The sequence below is a fragment of the Lissotriton helveticus genome, chromosome 4_1, assembly GCF_964261635.1.
Source record: "Lissotriton helveticus chromosome 4_1, aLisHel1.1, whole genome shotgun sequence".
Lineage (NCBI taxonomy): Eukaryota > Metazoa > Chordata > Amphibia > Caudata > Salamandridae > Lissotriton > Lissotriton helveticus.
Window position 1 is genome coordinate 1433498600 of NC_136063.1, and position 13063 is coordinate 1433511662.

Sequence of the window (13063 nt, forward strand, 5' to 3'; positions counted from 1 at the left end):
CACTTTACACTTCCTCTCTCTTTCTATCTATCCCTTGTCAGCTTTTTCATCTCTGTCTTCTCCTTCTGTCACAGTTTCCTCTTAATCCTTCTTTCTACCTTTTCCTCATTTCTGTCGCTTATACCCAGTCATATTACAATTCGAAAATTAAGTCGGCCCCCTCGAATGAGTGCCGATTCCCCACACTAGCAACACCCTGAGAGCTCGCTCACCTCGATTCTAGCAGATCACTGTGAGGCAGACTTCCTTGTTTTACCATCAGGAATCCTTCAAAACTTCAAAAACATGCTTCTAGACAGCTCGTGCACTGCCATATGTTGGGGAGGGGGAAGGCGGATAGTCTGAAGAAGTTCCTTTGAGGGTTTGTGTCTGCTAGTCAACACGGCTAGTGGTGCCAGTAATGAGTGCTGCAGCAACAGGCAGATGTCAGGCTTTGGAGTGCCCGGTCCAGGAGAGTGAGTGAAAATACTTGCATAATACCACCCGCCAAACCCAAGTGCCTAGAGTGACGTTCACTTCTGAAAAGAATTTTATGCACCGGGTCAAAAACAAGCGCCTAATACCTTCGCAAGACCACTAAATTCTGAACATTGGCAATGCTCTCAGAGTTTGGCAGTCACTGAGTGTCCCGTAATGAAAATACACATGGCCTGCGTCGAGAAAGAAGCGATCGGTGGAATGCTTGAATGAACCTCAGAAACTGGTAATTCGTCTGGGCTGTACTCCAGTCCACAGTTTTTAGGTCTCGCTGATCCAGCGCGCATGCGCTGCTAGCGAGACATTTAGTAAGGGGGATTTCAGAGTGCTACCGCTGGCATCGCTGGCATAGTGCTACAGTGCATGAGGCGTGCACGCGCGCAAAGCAACCATATGGCTTTACGTCGCTCTCCCTCAAAGCTTCCTCTCCGCCCCCCCCCTGGCTTTCTTATCCCGCCCCCCTGCCTTTCTTATCGCGCGCAAAGCAGCCAAATGGCTTTACGTCACTCTCCCTTAGAGCCTCCTCTCCGCCTCCCTGCCTTTCTTATCTCATTTACGAGCGGTCATGGCTCATTATTAACTGCTTTTGCGCACCGTGCAATCGTACAAAACTCCCTCCGCCGCTCTTCCCCGCTGCTGCCCCTATCTCTGCATTCTGCCTCTGTCTTTGGTGAGTTTCGAGAACAGATATAACATTAAACTATTTAACTCCGAATATGAAGTTTCTACATATTTCAGGAATCCCCGTCCTATTGCTTTCCTACTTGGTCTACACATTAGAAAAGAGCAGAAAGCTTTTCTATTTACTTAACCTATGTTATGCTGATTTTTGCAAATTGTCTTTAATTCATACTGTGTTACTTGATCTTCCAGGTTGTTCGTAATGGTTTGATTATACATGTTTTTACCAAAAAAGGCAGTGTTGGTTTTGCCTTTGTCGGATCGGCATACATATTTCAAATATATAAATATGGAGCATCACGTGCTCTTTATGTTGAATTATTGTAGCTCTAAAGTGCCTTGTTACTCAGAGGTGTCCTGGTCCTGTGAGATTTGAAGGGGTACAGCTTTAGGATTATCCTTTCTTTCTTCACTTTATTTTTTACAGTAGCCATTTTAAAATATCACAATAAACTACCTTTCCCATCAGATCTAGGGAAAGAAAAAATAAACCAACAACCAATGGGTTTTACTGACAGCACAATAATAGTCCTTCCTTGGTCATCATGCCCCTCTTTCTTTATGTGACCAAGATCCTTTTTCTCTTGCTTGCCATTCCTGTTTTCCAGCTTGTTTCTAAATAGAATAGATAACCTACATGAAACCAAGTTGTTGGAAGGTTGTTTATTATTAGGCCCAGGTAGGAATCTACAGCGAGTAATAACCCCACAATCACAAATAAGGTCCAGTCAAGTCTCAATAAATTAATCCTTTCTCAAGCCTTGGTAGCTTGCCTCACGAGCAGTCAGGCTTAACTTAGGAGACAGGTGTGTAAAGCATTTAAAAACACCAATAACAGTAAATAAGTAAGACAATCAAAATCAAACACCAATTTATAAAAATAGGAAATATTTTTATGATAAAAATCCAAAGGGGGAACCGGAGACATGGGAAGCTCTTGCCTGATGTTCGCCATCTTCTTCGTCGGAAGACTCTGATTGCCCACAGAAATGTCATCCTTTGAGCTGGCATCGGCAACAACTTTTTCGCATTGATGAACTCCAAGCTTTAAAATACATGTACGGTTGTCTGCAGGTATTCTCAAAGTCTCTATGGGCATTGGCCCAGAAGGAGAATGTTGTCCAGATAGACTATCAAATGGACCCCTTTATCTTGCAGATGTTCCATGGGTGGTCTCAGCATCTTGGTGAAGCACCAAGGAGCGGAAGAGAGATCGAATAGCAGAAAGGTGAACTTTTACTGCAGATTCACCCATACGAACTGTAGGAGTTTTCAATGTGATGGGAAAATAGGGATTGTAAAATACGCATCCTTCAAGTCCAAGCGGCCCATCCAGTCCTAAGGAGGATTCCTTCCATCTTGAAGTGGCGGTAGACCAGCCGCTCGTTGAACTCTTGCAGGTTGATAACAGGAAGAAGACCTACATCCCTTGTCTCTGCTGGTAAAAGAGGTTGCGTATGGAGCCCTTTTGGTGCAGGGTGGTAAAGGCTATGGCCCCTTTTATCAGCAGTTACTCCACTTTCTGGAGATATCAGGAGAAAATCTAATCCTGAAATGGCAAGTGCTTAAGGGAATAGCCCTTGCACCAGAGTCCCATAAAATTCTATACAGAAGTCCTTTGTTGTATGGAGGACCCATGCGTCTGACTTGCAAATGTTCCCAATTGTCTGCAAACTGAGCCAAGCGCCCTTCCACTTTAGTTGGGACAAATGGAGAATACTTACTGGAGCCGTTTCCACGTGAATTTTCTCACAGTAGTCCTGTGTCTCCTTGATGGAAGGGTAGAAACCTCCGAACCTGGAGTGGTCTTGCCACTGACCACGTCGAGAGCCTTGGCCCCTGGAGGAGGCTGTTGTAATTGTGCGGCTGGCTGAGCGCCCTCTACCTTGACCAGCCCCTGAGAAAACATTTGGGTTAAGGATGCGTTTCATGGATGTCTGTGCTTTTTCCAGTGAAGTAAAGGTGGGGACAAATTTGCCCAATTCTTTCACGAAAGGGTCTCTAAAAGAGCCCCACTGGGCAATGGGACCTGCTTCCGAAGTCACCAGGTCTCCAAAATTCTGAGATGTGGGAACCAGATTGATTAGCTTCCTCATCCATATTGAGGATTTTTGTGAGGGGCCTGTAATGTCTAGCAGTTTATCCTGACAGCACCGCCATGAGCGGTTTATGCCTTTTTTGGGATTTCTATGTATTTCCCTAGGAAAGAAGCCATCCTGGCCTCTATTTCTGGGGTGAGCGCCATCTCACCCTGAACGAGGTGCGAGAACATTCCGCCCTAAGGTTGAGCCAGAGTTTCCTTTTCCAGGGGGTTTCCTCAGCTTGCCTGCAAGGTAAATGGCTAATTTGATTGCCAGAGACCATTCCAAAGAGTGGGCATGTACTAGGTCATCCGAGTCCAGCACATCAGAGGTATCTGAGGGATGGGATTTGTGGGAGAGGGTGGATTAGCCCCAGTATCCGTAGACAGACACCACAGTCTCTAAGAGACCGGTTCCTCGTCCGAATCCCTGGAAGAATCTGCTGCATGGGAAATGTATGCCTCCAGGGGGAACATATGCATCGTGGTGGGCTGGGGTGCAATTTCTCCTGGTGTACTACCTGGTGGAGGCAGAGATTGGGGCTCAGGGTTATTGGAAGCCGGAGACTGAGACAAAACGCCTTCCTGAGGCAGCCGAAGGCATCCATGTCCACGCCTTGGACGTATTTACGTGTGTCCCCTGCCATCCAAGGGGTTTTATCAGGGAAACCCTCCTCTTGCAAGGGATTGTGAGGATATGATGGAGGATCCATCAAGATAAGGGGTTCCGGATAGCAGTAGGCTAGATGAAGGAGTTTACATTCTAGATGAGGGATGGCCGATGTGACCACTTGATGTATTGACGCATCCACTGCGTCACAGAACTCATAGTCATAGGGGAAGTAAGGAGGGTCCCCTTTTTCCTCCAAATAATCTGCTTCCACTAAAGGCTGCAGTATGTGCTGGGGTGCAGCTCTTATGGAGTTTTTAGCTCTGAAAAGGAGGTTTGTGCCCAGGGGACCACTACACCTTCATAGTTCTCTAGGCTGTCCCCACAGTGTGCGAGCAGATGTTGGACTCTGCTGCCAAAGTACAGACCCGAGGCAGGGCATCTCAGAAAATAAATGGGCTTGAGTACCCAAATCAGTAATACTGATCCACACAGGCGTCCACACTGCAAATTAGAGGCTGAGCTGACACAGCCTATATAGTCCGCGCTGGGGCATCAAGCTCCAGGGGTTGCGGGCTATGGCTCTGGAGGCAACGCAAAGCTCAGATTCAAATGGAGCAGTGTGCGCTGTCAAGGAAGCCTTAGGTGCGTCCCTGTGTTGCAAGAAGGATGTAGACTGAAATTCAGTCTGGGCACTGGACACTGCTGGGATAGAAACCTGTGGGTCCTTCCTCTGTGCTAAGATATGTTGCAGTGCCTAGGTTAGGGCTACTTCTCCTCTTTTGTTAGGTGTCTAATAATTCTAACTAAGACAGGTAAGGCCCTCGTACTGTAACTTTACTGAAAAAACAAATGCTGATAATCACCCTACATTTATAAATGTTTACATCAAGATTGTCATTATTCTAGAACAGTTTGGTGCAATTTTTATTTTCTCTATTTAGATGACATTGATGAAACCATCTTTCCCATGATCATCTAGGAAGAAAACAACCAAAACTCCCTCCATTTGCAGTGGAGATCATGATACATTGTCCTTTTTCTCTTGCCATGCTCACTCTTTTTTCGAGGACAGTCAGCTCTTCATCATTTCCGGTAATCCTGTTTGGATAATTAGTTCTCTGTAAACTGAACATACAATTACCTGAAGGATTGCCTTCTTATCATCACATACTATTTGCTAAGACATTCAACAGTACATTTGGAGAACATATCAACAGTGTCAGAATTACCATCATACTTAATTCTGTTATGAATCTGCCATTGTATGATGTTGAGCACGAAACCAGTGTATTCCCTGGTGGGTGGCGAGGGTAAATTCAGAGATCCAATCCTTGGGTGGGTAATCCTTGCCTCTGTGTCCTAAATAGAATGGACACCTTCGGTTATGATAGCTAGGAAATTTCTCACTTTGTGTCAGGATTGGAGGCAAGGATTATGCTAATTTAATGTTTTCCACCTGGAAACCATATCCGTGACGGGCTTAAAATAAAACAATTTATAGGTAGAGTTGGAGGACCAATATGCTGCATTCATTATATCCTCCAGCCTAGCATAAAAGCCTTAAAGTCATTACACCCCTTACAGTGTGTGCCCCAAAAATACTAGTGTCCATTCCTGCTTCTTGCAAAGACACCACTTTAAAAGGCTCCGGTAAGAGTAGATGGATGTATATACCAGGAGACAGCTGTGTATTCTGAATGATGGTTTAATAACTGTAAAGAAAATAATGATGAGGATATTTTTCCAGATCTACAGTTATAAACAGAGTACGGTGTTGTCGTTCTTGACTCTCCTTCTTCCTTTTAGGATCCTCCACAAGGTGGTACGGTGCCTTGAGTCTTGGAGAAACACAAACAATAGCAGTAAGTATAGTGTTTCTTTTCCTGGTTTATCTAGGTTACCCTTCATCTCAACCTCTGTTGGTGTAAAATTAATCAATAGGCATAAGAGCTTGGGCCGTATGTACGACCATTCCAAATTGCAATTTGCGCGCAATTTAGAATGTACAACAGCGTCAGAGACACTGATTTTGTTTCCTAATTGGGTCACCATATGCGAGGTTCATGAATATTAATGAGCAACTCGCAATTTGCGACCCCATTGGGACTTGCTGACCCTCCCAGGAATTGTGGCCTGCTGGGCTCAGCAGACTTCCATGTCTGGGACTTCTTGTCAATAAAGCAGTTATTTTTTTTAATTCAGGCCATTTTCCTTAATGGAAAACTGGATGCATTTGAAAAAAAAAAGAAACTTTTTTGTCTCATTTTTTAAGGGCAGGTAGTGGTCCCTGGAACCCCTGCCTGCCCTTAAAAAACATTTTTAGAGCCAGTCACAAAGGGCGGTAAATTGTGAGTGTTTTGCGATAGGAATTACGGTCTAAAACATTCATACATGGCTAGAGAGTCGCTATTTGGAAGGGAACGCCCCTTCCTAATAGCGAGTCGCAAAACACTATTTTGCGAGTCACAAAATAGTGTTTGTACATGGCCATGTAGGTTTTTGCGGTTGCAAACGGGTCGCAAAAACTGGTTGTACATCTGGCCCTTGGTCTTTTCTGTCACTCAGGTGAGTTTCCCATAGACTTGGATTACTTTTCCTAAAGAAAGACTCAACTTCTTATACTGGCTCTAATAAGCAAGAAAGCAAATTTGTGAAAATAATGTGGTAAAACAAAACTCATAATATAAAGGTAGCAAATACCCTTGTGGGTTGTTTCCTGCCCTCCTTTCTGTTTAGTCAATAGTATTAGAGGTTGATTTGTTCTTTAAACATGTGCTCTATGTGTGGGTTTTTATCTTGAAGGGGTTGGGTTGAAATAAAAGGAGAAATAGTGCGGAGCTCTTTGTGACAGGCAAGCTCAATTGTGAAATCTTCCCTCGTTACATCCCAGTGCCCATCCCGTGAGATACCCCTCCCTCCGCCCCGTAAAACCCATCCAACCCCCACTTAACCAGACTCATCCGCTACGAGTTGCGGCTGGCTTCTCAGCATCCTCCGGGGGTAACCACCAGTCTTTGCTCCACTCCTCCGCGTCGGCTTCCAGTTCTGCGGTGTTGACTTGGTTTACAGCATCCTCTTTGTTCCCGGTGCCTTTCCTGGCAACTGTGATCTGGAGGTCCTCCTCTTGGCAAAGCAGGCGTCTTCCTTCTTCTGGTCCCCTACTTCCAGACATGCGCGTCTGCTTACTGCTGATGGAGCCTATTTTTCCTCCTCTCGGCGGCAGCGATTGGTTCTCTTCTGTGGATACATCGGTGCCGTTTTTAAAGAGACAGAAATCCTTATTGCGGAAGGATGAGTCTCTGTGGGGTTGTCTCACAGCTTCTTTTTGGAAATTACTACGACTTTTCATCTTTGCCCAAAATCCGCTATACCATAAAGCATTATAAGCTTGTAGGAGTTCCACAATGGATCTCGGAGAAGATCCTGAAATGGGGGTAGACTGATTGGAGATAACCAGGAAAGAGCTGGATACCAAACTTGAGATCTCCTCGAAGGGTGTCACTATGACCAGATCAACCTGTTGTCTCTTCCCTGTGATACACTGGTGATCATTGGGAATGGGGGAAATGCATATCCTATCTCTTTGCTCAAATCCTACTGTAGCTGCCAGCGGATACGGTCTACAGCTGAAAAGCTAATTCGCTTGATGGCCCAGTCTTGAACCAAACAGATTTGCAGTGAAGGGACCCCACCTGCGGGCCTGTGCCTGGAATAGTTGAGGGTTTAGTCTGCCATGTTGTTAAAGAATCCGGAAAGGTATTCCATTGTTACTGAGATCTTGTTGTCGAGACAAAAGTCTCTGGCTAAATCTGAGAAGGCCCTGGATCTCATTCCCCCCAGGTGGTTCACTTGACTTAACGTACCGCAGAGATGTTGCCAGTAATCAAAAGTACATAGCACTTTATTCTGTCCTTGGTCCAGCATTGAACTGGAAAAGATCTGGCCAGTAGCTTCAGACAGTTTATGTGGAGTCTCTTTTCCTGAGATGTCCAGCCTCCTCCTGTGGATAATTCCCCACATCGTCCACTCCATCCTGTTCTTCTGCCATCTGACTCAATAACCAAACGCAGATTGACCCTGAACATGGCTCTCTCATTCCAGTATTCCCTGCGGGCCAGCCACCAACCTATCTCTTTCCTGGTGACTGATTCGGAGTATTTGAGACTTTTCCTTGGGTGGTAAGCGATCAGTCTTTGCAGAGCTACCTAGTGTAATGGGCCCTATATGGAGGAGGAGAGAAGGCCAAATACCTTCGTTATGTGGCGTAAAATGTTTTTTGTTTTTGAGTGAGTTTTATGCTGTGTCTGATCTAGGGCTGGACAGACCCCATCCAAAACGATGTTGAGGATAACTAATCGAGGACTATGCTATCACACTGATCCATGCCATCAGGGACTCATTACAGACCCAAAGATAGCTACATCAACAGGCAGGGACACTAAGCCTTGTGAAATCCGTATGCTCCCTTAGGCTAAGGTATGGAAGGCCGGAAGGTCTACCCATAGAAATGTAGGGAGATCTTTTTATGTATCAAGGGATGCGAGGCATATGTTCTCCCAGGTTAATGTACATGAAACTAAATTGAATTGGCAAGCATTTACTACCTGTGCGTGCCTAAAAATGTTTCTTACTGTGCATGACTTATTGTGAAAACTCTAATATTAAAAAAAAGATGTCACCGGGGAAGAATTAGTAAAACGAACCCGCCCTGACAAATGCCCTGGGCACTTTTCGGCCATTTAGTGTAGGGAACAAACATGTTGGCACTATAAGGATCATAGGACCATCAAATCCCATCTGCCCCTTATGTAGTTTATTTTTAATAATCTCCCACCCACCCCGCTAATAAAGGGATACCTTGGGAGTGGATGAGGAATGTTTATTTGAGTGTAGCTCTCCCGGCTAATAATAAACAAAGAGCTCCCTGGAACACAGTTAAGCCCACCCTGACCTTTAGGAGTCAGGGTGAACCCGATGACGAAGTATGCCACTACTAGAGTGGTTGAGGATTGTATATAAAAAAGGATGATTTTTCCTTTTCCTCATTTCTCACTGAAGTGGTGTTTAGTTGTGACGCACACACTCCACCATACTTTTCCTCATAATGCAGAGGGATACTCTTTACTTTGATGGAAATCTCTATGCCCAACATGCCAGATACTTTGAAACACGTGGTTGAATAATGTAACATACAAAGCAAAATAATGCAAGATCCTTAGGCCAAAAACACAGGAGGGGATACAAGAAGGTGCTTAATGGAACACAAACAGGAAACAGTAAGAAAGTGGAGGTGGTGAACAAGAATGGGATGGTGGCAGTGAAAAATAGAATGCAGGCAAAGCGATGTATGGCAACCACCTAAAGATTTAAATGCAGGGAGAGCGTTCAGGTCAGGGGATGTGGGTTAAAGCGACATTAAGATCCATCTGTACCTGCGCTGTGTTCTGTGTTAAAGGCCAAAATCCCCACTTTAATAAATCAGATAACGGCTTCTGCTGTTTGAACCAACACTTCTGACCTGGCATTGCCTTAGTTACCAAATGCAGAGACTGCCATTCCAACAGCACTGAATTAGCACTTTACAATCCATGCACTGCAATTCACTTATTTCTTTTATAAGAAATGTGTGATGAATCCTCTAACTACTTAAAGTCAAAGGGGCATTTCTTACCAATGCACTTCCGTAGTTTTTGCTGTAGCGCTGATAAAGGGACCATCATGCCAAAACGTAAGAAAGCAAGAGAGAACATAGATCTAAATTTGGAGGCACCAGAGTAAGGGAAATCTAATGGCTTTCTATATAGTGGATGGTATAGCACTGCCAGAAGACTGCATCTGTAGGTTATTGTTGGCAGTACACTTCTGCCAATCCCTGTCCAGAATTATCACATTTAATTTCTTCAGTGCTGCAACTGTAGACTTCATTGTGGTATTGGGCTTCCACTATGTGGGTAGTTTTTTTTAAAACTTTATTTTCGATTTTTTACTTTGTTTCAAAAGATAGATATTAGCAACTTCATTCATTAGAGATTACAAAAGCATTGTCGCATAATCAACAGAGACAGTATAGAATTTCAATAGAAGCTGTTCTGACAAGGCCAGTACGATTAATACAATCTTACTGTAACTTCATCCTTCCCGGGGTCATCACCCCTCCCCAATCTTCAACTTTCCCCAGTGTCACAAGGGACCCAACATAGTTAACCACACCAGTCAGATATTCAAGGATGTGAAAAATTGCAAATGGTATCCGACATTAAGTTTGTTAGCACATTAAAAATGTGTCACCCCACTCCCTCCGGGACAATGCCGTTGTCGGGGTGAGAGTTAGTGGCCTGCTTGGAGACCTCCACATATGAACGGAATGGGCCCCATATGTCTTTGGGCCGGGAGGAGCTGGGCATAATACCTGTATAGGTCTCGGAACTCACATTGCAATATGCCAAGCTGTTCAGCAAAAGTTGTACTTTAGGCGCTGTTCTCCTGCCCCAATGTATTACAACCTCTCTTTTCGCCAGTACGAGACCAAGCAACGCGAACCGCCTGATCCCCTTAGGGAAATTTACCGTGTATCCCAGCAAGGCTACTTCCGGAGTTGGAATGAGGGGCAAGTTGATCATTTTCCATAGTGTGCAATGAATGCCTTCCCAATAAGCCTGCAGCTGGGAACATGTCCATTCAAGGTGTGTGAAGTCGGCGTGTGGTGCAGCGCATTTCAGGCAAGTGTGTGGTCTGGATGGGTCTATCCTGTGCGCTTTAGAAGGGGTGAAGTAGATGTGTCGTCGAAATTTAAAATGAAGAAGTTTGTGCCTACACTATGTGGGTAGTTAGCCTTGGACATATCTCCTGCTACCACCAGCCATACAATGCTGTATCCATTATGGAATTCAAGTAACAGATAGGGGAAGAAACTGCAATGCTTTTAGTGCAACAATTAAGAGAATGCTGGATTTCACCAAGGACAGCCAACAGCCATGTGTTGTTGGTTGGTTGTTGTCTACAAAGGTCATTGCTTGAATGTGGGTGAAACTCTAACTAAAACCAAGCTTTGGACCTTTACGTTTTTGCTGTCAGGGTCACCGGTCTCTTTTTGCTTATTAACGTTTTTTCATATTTGGAAATGCTTTGTATGAAGTCCATTTAAAGGTGTTCAAAATTAGCGTTGTAGACAATGTAATTGGAAATTGGAGTAAATTCTGGGCTTTAAACTATAATACAATCAATACGAATATGACAGATAACCCTTCTTTAGATTTAAGCACCTTAAGTGAGGAGCCCTGATTAAATAAACTAAACGTGAATTTATTTAGCGATGTTATGTTTGTGCTGCAATATTATGTCACTCAGAAATGCTCAAAAGTAAGACGAATTCATGAGTATATAATTGTTAAATGTTACATGTCAAATTCAACATATTAGAAGACAATTAACTAGCTAGCGGTTCTGAATGGGCGATTGAGGTTTGCTTGCCTTCATGTTTAGCAAGGAGTTGCTAAAATGAAGATGTTTACTGAATGGTGGCAGTACAGCACATTTAAAGCGCTTTAATGAACAGTGAACAAATATTTTACCACCTTTTTGGTAAATTACGAATCCTTTTTCACAATTTAGCCACATCGTTTTTGAATGTAGACATGTTAAATGTTTAATTTCCAGTAACAATCGATTCTGTACATTATTAAGGTTAAGTTACAATATAATAATTAGTTGTAGTTGTCCCTTTTGCTGTCCTTTTGTCATTTATATAAGCTCTGAACTTGCTGTGTCATTTGAAATTGATTTAGCAAAAAGTTTGTATTTATCAATCTGTCGCAAATTGTGTTCGAGTGTTCTGCCCGCACCATGCTTTTGCAATGTTATGTACCAGGCTTAAGGGCTGAAGTAGACACAAAGTCATTTAGGTCAGTGCTCAACAAGAGATGGCATTTTTCTTACCAGAGCTGAATGCTTTTTTAGGTCTGGTGTTTGCCAAGACCCTTTGATTGTGCTAAAATATGTATAATATACTTGCATATAGGGACTTTCAACCACATCTCTTCCTCCATTGGTCCGTTGTTGTCTCATTCACATATTGCTTCTGCATGCAACAGAATATAGCATGGGGCAGTGGGGTCAGCCTACTTCAGCCACTGGCTAACTTCACTTTAAGAGACAGCATTTTACTCTCTCACAAGGAGCACATCCGCTCACACACTAGTCCCCTTCAATGTGAATGTACAGGGGAGCGAGTCCAATGCATCGGGGATGACGACGACTGAATGCCGACAGCACGATCATGAAAACGATAACCGGGCGAGTCACTGTTAGAGACTTGCTTTCCACTCCGTTTCGCACACCCAGCATGGGGGGCGCTATCGATGGCTAAACGGATGAGCCCTCCCCTCTCCCCTGTCCCCTGTCCTGGGAGCACCAATTCGCCACCGAGGGCTGCAACACATGAGGGCTACAGCACACGGACCGCCTGAAGGCTCCCAAGTCCTCCTGCATCCACTACTGTTGTGCCGGCATTAGTGAGGGAAAGTCCGTCCTTATCGCGGTTCACCGGATCTAGCCCCACTACTTCCAACTGCAGAGGGGAGGGAGGTTCTCAGTGTACGGGGATTCTACCCTCCATTTTGGCTTCCTTTTCGCCTCGAGGGGTCTTCCTGCTCCCAAGTAGTAGGCATAAAAAGAGGACTGATCACACTAATGGAAAGACGGCATGGTATGGAAAAAGCGGCGGCCATCTTAGAAGGGTGTTTGGACAACTGTAAGACACCAGCAAATATCTGAAAGCAGGATAGTAGGAAGCAGTGAAGATGTATTGAAATAAAGAAATAAGAATACAAGTGTTAGGTTAAAGAAAACGAGGAAGACAAGGAAGATAAGTGAGAACAAGAAGAGAGAGGAAAAGATTAATTATTAAATAAAATGGAACTAAGCTTACAGCCATCAGGCTGTCATGCCTTCATCATCTCATACCCCCCAAGTTATCTAAAAACGCAGCCAAGAATTACAAACACAGAATCCTGAAATCGCATCCGGAGACACGGATATCAGATCCCTATTTCTCCACAAACAAGGGCAGAATTTCGAATGACCTCATCTTCCACACAAAAAAACTTGCACAGTGGAGGAAAACCCTCTACCACTTGCTTCGAATCTCAAATACCAGGAAAACCCCTCATGCCCTCAAATTGACGGTTATAGCCTCAGACGTCTGCAAGGCGAAT

At 44.2% G+C, this 13063-nt stretch overlaps 1 protein-coding gene across 4 annotated transcripts in view; it reads left to right on the forward strand.

Annotated features, from left to right (window-relative positions):
* KDM1B (lysine demethylase 1B) overlaps positions 1-13063 on the forward strand; it is a 631262-nt gene that overhangs the window by 31158 nt on the left and 587041 nt on the right. For 2 of the 4 annotated variants that reach the window (XM_078687981.1, XM_078687979.1), the window contains exon 2: positions 5658-5713. The exons of the other annotated variants lie outside the window; for them this stretch is intronic. The gene's annotated coding sequence lies outside the window, so the exon portion shown is untranslated. The remainder of the gene's footprint in view (positions 1-5657; positions 5714-13063) is intronic. 4 annotated transcript variants of the gene reach the window in all.